The sequence below is a fragment of the Benincasa hispida genome, chromosome 3 (assembly GCF_027475165.1).
Source record: "Benincasa hispida cultivar pf3 chromosome 3, pf3_genome.v1.1, whole genome shotgun sequence".
Classification (NCBI taxonomy): Eukaryota; Viridiplantae; Streptophyta; class Magnoliopsida; order Cucurbitales; family Cucurbitaceae; genus Benincasa; species Benincasa hispida.
In genome coordinates, this window is record NC_143480.1 from 42,435,257 (window position 1) to 42,441,836 (window position 6,580).

General features: G+C 32.9%; 1 long non-coding RNA gene across 1 annotated transcript; it reads right to left on the reverse strand.

Moving 5' to 3' along the window:
- Nucleotides 1-733: 733 nt before the first annotated feature.
- Nucleotides 734-2,661, reverse strand: LOC120074089 (uncharacterized). Its single transcript, XR_005480884.2, has 4 exons — nt 2,401-2,661; nt 2,185-2,308; nt 2,034-2,084; nt 734-1,946 (listed from the first exon to the last, which is right to left on the reverse strand). It is a non-coding gene; the product is annotated as an uncharacterized LOC120074089 (long non-coding RNA).
- Nucleotides 2,662-6,580: the final 3,919 nt, after the last annotated feature.

Here is a 6,580-nt window from a genome sequence, read left to right on the forward strand (position 1 = left end):
GTTGAAACCAAGTATAATTTCACCGCAAGTTTCTCGGTGTGATCCGAGGTCGAACACAGAGACTGTTTGAGGTTATTGTATCCTGCTTGTGATACATGCGACCAGAGGTTTTCAATTAATAAAGTTGTTGTGTACAAGAATATAAACATGCGATAAAGTAAAGTAAGCGGTAAAGATGCGATAATAAAATAAATTGCGTTAAAGTAAATCTAAGCTAAGATGATACAAAATACAGGTTTCATGATACAAGATACTGAGGTCAAGGCTGGCTGTGAAGATTATGCAAAGATCGTGTATTGCGGGGACAAGTCTTATGTACGAAGCAGAAACAGAAAAGATAATTAATATAAACATCGCAAGTTTCCTAATTACGCTAAAGGTATAAGTACGGTTCCACTTTTCCCTTGACGTACACCTCTCAGTGATCGGCCATGCTCCCATATCTCTGTGGTGAAACAGGGACAAACGTAATGAACGCAAGGTTGCTTCCATCTCTGGAAGTACTTCTTACTTTAGTTAACGCATTCTTATAACCTTCTCTCGACAGATCAGAATGACATCTTCACTTCTGCTCTCACAGGTGAAGATGTCGTCTAGCATGCTTTACCTAAACGTTCTTATTTCTTTAGCACAGAGTAAGTTACTTGTTTAATTCATATTAATTACCAAGGGATTATGAAGACTTTATAAAGAAAGCGATAAACGAAGGAACGAAAATAGACAGAGAAGGGGATATGAAATCGATCGAGACATTCAATATTTCTATTCAGCATTTGATACATGATTTATGAATGAAGAGATTAAGAAGGTGAAATACATTTGATAAAAATAGAGTTAGAAACAAATACAAATGAGCGCCAACGTCTTAATGCCGATCTGGATGGAGATTTGCTTGCCGGTGTGGATGGATCATGCAGACGGATGAGCTTCCCTCTCAGGCTTGCTCAACCAGTAGCAGAGATCTGAGTATAGAGCTTCGTGGCGAGGATTTGATAGAATAGCACTGAGACTCACCTCTCTGCCTTGTCTCTTTTCTTCCTGGATTTCTTTCGTTCAATATTCAGCTCAACCTCTCTCTCAGTAATTTAGCAGCACTTAGCCCTCGAATTATACCCGTATCAAGTATATCTTCTGTGAATTTTATGGGGGTATAGGTGAAAAGCTTTGACTCTTGGCTGTGGACCCCACTTTTTGTTATGGAAATTCCGAAGATGGAGGAATAAATATTCCTTCTGTTATGCAATCAGACCGTCAAATCTGCACAACGGTTAGTTGTACACGTGTCGCAATCCTCCGCCTTTGCATTGTTCATTTGCATCTTTCGATCGGTTCCTCGCATGCGGTGTTGTTTTTATTACCGCATGCGATTGAAATTCAACTCGGGATCGATTGTCGCATTGTGCCGTTATTGCGTTAATTGTCTCTTCATTGTTGATTGACGGGTGCAATGTAACAGAGATGCGTTGTTCAATTTCTTGTTGAGCCTTGATCGCAAGCGGTGACTTGGTTTCCTACGAAACAGAGTAAAAATATCCTCTTCTACCATGTTGATGATGTTAGTGGGTGTAATTATGTTAATTCATAATTATTGTACTTCTGAGCTAATTTTCATACAATCGACGCATATTCCTTCTCTTTTGGCCGCAATATCTAGATAAGGCAGCATAAATAACTTGTATTTTTACAAGTTATCACATACATAAGTCTCGTAAGTTATCCCACAACACAACATATAATTTCAACATGCTCATAGTCCTCATAACTTTCATGCATCAAATAAAGTAACACATATTTCAAATCATGCTTCTAAAATCTATTAATAACTCGATAATTTTGAACTAGGGCGCCTGGCACGAGGGCACCCCGATAATAGCATCATTTACCTCAATATTAAGCCCAAATAACACCAAGTGAAACGATCCCCAATGAAAAACGCAAATTAGTACCTACAACATAAATCAAATTCTAATTCAAGCTTGTAGCCCAATTTCAACCATCAAATTAAAATAAATCAATGACTCCAATCAATTTACCCAAAGTGCGGCTACTCAAGTCTCCCTCTAAACCCTAATTGAATCTCCACCCTAACATAAACCAAGTTAAGCGTTTTAAACCAAAAATCAATTCCAACCCTCCAAATCCAACATCAACATCATACGGGTAAAACAAGGTTAGTCCAGAAACCTAATTGATAATCAACCACAATCCAAAAACTTCATAGAAAGCTCAAGAACTCGCCAATACTTTGCCAAAAAACGCATAATTCCGCTCGGTAGTGCGCTTTCGCTCCCAAAAACTCCAAATCACCCTTCAAATGTCATGAGAACAATGAAATTAGACCCAACATAATAGGTGCTCAAGAACATACCAAGAAAAAAATTCCCCAAAACTTAACCAAACCTCAAGATTCTGGCGAGCAACGGTGACACGGTCGATTGGGCAAGGAGGCGCGGTTGACCGGAGACGCACGATGGATCGACGATGCGAACGGCGTAAGCACAGACGTGATTGGATGCGAGCGTGGCTGGTTGACGTTTGTGATTGGCGCGACAAACTATGCACAACTCGACGGCAGAGACCATGGCTGGTGTCGATTGGGTTGAGTGGCGGACGGTGGACTGAGCAGATCACCAACGAGAGGCCCTAATGAATGTGTATATTCATAAATACAACCTTTTTTTCTATTTCCTTCTTAAATCACCAAAAATAAATCCAACTCCCAACCTTCCAAATTAAATTCAATTTCTACTGACAGAATTGAATCCAAATTTTTTATCAAGTTCAATTTAAATTGAATGATCTTTCAAAATAATTCAATTGAGCCTTAAAATTCAAAATACATCTCAATTAACAATAAATGATTAAATAAAAAAATTACCTCAAAAAATTTGGGATGTCACAAGTGTACCTGTACTTAAGGGGAGCTTAAAGTATTTTGAGAGAGAGCCTCATATTTGGAGGGAGCCCAAGTGTCAATTCAAGAAGCCAAGCTTTATATGTGTCATTGTTATAGCTTTGTCTTTACAAATAAGTACAACGTTGTAATTGTTTTACTTTATATATTAGTGGATTTATCTTTCGTGGCCACACAGTCTCCCCAAATGTAGGCTGTATTTCACCGATCTAGGTAATCAATTTCTTTGTTGCATTTGTATATTGTTCTTTGCCTTTATCTGTGTAGTTCTACAAAATGTTACAACATTCTTAATAACATTAATGAATGTGAGCTAGATTACCTTCCTATTTTCAAAAAGCTATAGAATTTTTGTAAGATACCAAAATGTTAGAGAGGGAGAAGAAATTTAGAGAGATAAATTTAATAAATACAAAAAAATTCGAAGACAGAGAAATAAAATTAAGGACAATTTTTTTTAAGAGAAATAGGTTAGATAAATAGGTCAACAAACTAGAGAGAAAAAAAGTTAAAAGAGAGAAAAGTTAGAGACAGTTAAAAACCATTGTAGAGAGAAAAAGTGATAAAAATGAAAATTTAAAAAATAGAATAAAATTAGAGAAAACGAGGGAGAGAGTTAAAATAGAAAGAAATAAAGATAAAAATGGACATAACTTTTAAAAGGAAAAATACAATTATTCTAAATTTTTTTGAATAAGATAAACTGAAATAAGAGAGAATTTTAATTTTAATATAAAATAATAATCGTTTTAAAAGAAAACCACTTACAATTAAATAACAAAAATCACCTATGAAAAAAAAAATCACCCCCTAAGTAATTGACTAGGAATCACTTTCGTAAAATCACTTTTTCAATCAAACGCACTGTTAGAGGAATAATTTTAAGCATGTTAAAACTTAAAACAGAGGTTTTGGTCCTTCTAAAATTACTCTATAACATATCCTAAAGGTGATTGATTATTGTCCATATGAAAGATTTTTAATATTTTTCATTGGCTATAAATTGATTTTAATTGTTAAAGATATAGCTTTTGGAGGTCTAAATCAAGGAAATGGAGCAATAACTTGGAAAAGATCCAAGCATAGGGTGGCCACGAAAAGAAAGCTAGGTGATTTAGATTTGTAGGAGCTTTTAGCATATGGACCAAATGTGTAATAAATACAAAGGTCACCAAACATTTTTTGAAGCTACAAAAGTCTAATGGAAAGTCACTATTGCTCACCTAAAGCCAAACCACATGTCCACTCTATAACCCATGCTTTGGACTATGGTACTCTCATGTCTTTATTCAATAGGTTACCTTTGTAGCCAACATAATATGAGATTTGGGTCCATTTTCTTCCTTCTCAAAATTAACAATGGTTATCATCGTCATTAATTGAAATACAACATATGGTAATCTCGCTGCTTCAAAAACTTCATTAATTTGACACCATACATACATATAAAATCTACCAAAAAAAAAAAAAACATACAATGATGAGACAATAAATTTCAGGAAATTTTTCCCATCATACATTAGAAGTCAATTCCAATGACCTTAGATGTAAGAAAGGATTCTAATAATAAAATTGATATAAAAGTAAAGGCATGTTTTCTAGTGGGTTGGGTTTGATGAAGTGAAGTGAAGTGAAGAGTGTGAGAGAGAAGGGGGAGACATGAATTCATTATGTTTTGGTGAAAGATGGAAGCAATGTCTAGTAATGTGTTTGATAGGTCAAGGAATCAGTCAGATTATTGGTTGTTTCAATTGCAAGGGGGGGAGGGGAAAGGACCACAGGCAGAGGCTGATCTTGAAAGGTCAAGAGATGAAGCCAATGTGTTTGGAGTTTGGGTGGTTGTCATTATATGATTAGTGAGTTTCACAATAAATTCAATTTCAGTTGCCAAGTAAAGGAAGCCCATAGGCTCTTGACTTTGACACATTGGCTTTACACTCAGAGTTAAGGACTTTGAATTTGGCAACCAAAATTGATTTTTGTTATTACAAACTGTCAACATTCATATCTTCTTTTGGTCCAGTGTAATCTAGCCAATACAAAAGGGCAGAAACCTAGCCACATTAGATTCTCTCCATTTTTATTTATTTTATTTTTATTTAATTTGTTGTACTTTTTCTATATAATTGAGGTAAGGAAATTCAATCAACAAACCTTTTAGTTGTAAAAATATCATATAGTAGTTGAATTATACTCACTTTGACTTATTTTAGTTAGTTCATTGTTGATCCTTAGTTGGTATAGTTTCCATATTAGAAAACTTTTGTAGCTAAATCCAAACGGTTTTGTAGAGATGGAGTTTGAATGTTCTTATGGCTAGGTTTTTTTTATTTGTTTATTTGTTTATTGTTTATCTTTTGCTTTCTTGCGGTTAGAATCTACCTTTTCTGTTGGTTTGGTTTCAAGTCATTATAGGTTTTTCATATTTTTCATATTTTGTTTTCTTTAAGAGAATATTAGTTTCACCATTATTCAAATTTATAGTATAATTAGTTGGATCAAATTGAAATTTTACATTTCAAGATCATATTGTTGTAGATCCAAGCATTCAATTACATTAGATTGAATTTAGATTTCTTCCAATGCATTAATCTATACAAAAATATATTTGTTATTAGTATATGTAAGTAGATCAAAATCATCAATCTAAGTATTTTTGTTGGTTTAGTATTACAAATGAGTTGAAATTTTCACAAATAGAAAAAAATTGTCAAACTATTTACAGAAATAACAAAAAAACATCTATCAACATTTATTAGTTATAGACTTCTATTAGTTTTTATTATTGATAGATACTAATAGACTTTCTATCCATCTTTATAAGAAAAAGATTAAAATTTTGATATTTTATATAAATAATTATCTTTATTTTTCTATTTTAATTTTTATTTTTAGAGTTATGAAAGATGGATTGTGTTTGTCCACTATAGAAAGTCCGTTCCCACAGCTTTCTCACTGAAATTCTTGTCCACAAAGCTCCATTTTTCAGCCCTTTTTGTTTCCAATAATGTAAGTCGCTTGCCTCAACAATGACCTCATTTACGCAAAACCTCAAAACAACTTTATTCTGTTTTCACTCAAAATTCTTCCAAGAATGAGAGTTAGAATATTCTTACCAAAATTTCAAAAAAAATTAAAAATAAAAAACAAAATAGTTAGGAAATGAGACCTTAATATTTTATTGATTAGATTACATATTTATTTTACTTTTCGAAATTTGAATTCTTCATAGCTAAAGAAAGTTGGTAGTAATTTATTTACAAAATCATTTTTTCTTCAAAAGAATAATAAAATTTACTTTAATTATCTTTTCTTCAAAAGAATAACAAATTTTACTTGGTTGCAATAGAGACATAAACTTGTATCCCATGTGCTTCACTAAATAACTTATTTCACAATTATTTTGTCATAGCTAGGTGCCTTTCTTGTATGAAATGATACTTAAACAACAACTTTTATCTCTTGCTTGAAACTTTAATTCAATTATAATATTTAACTAACAAGTCTATAAGCTAGAGCTATGATAGTAGGCAACTTGAATTATAATAAAAAATAATAATAATAATATTGAAGAATATATTGAGAAGGTCCTAACTCCTTTTGATCAAGATAGTTATCAATAAAGTAGCTTGAATCAGTTTAACGATGTGGACATCAATAATTATG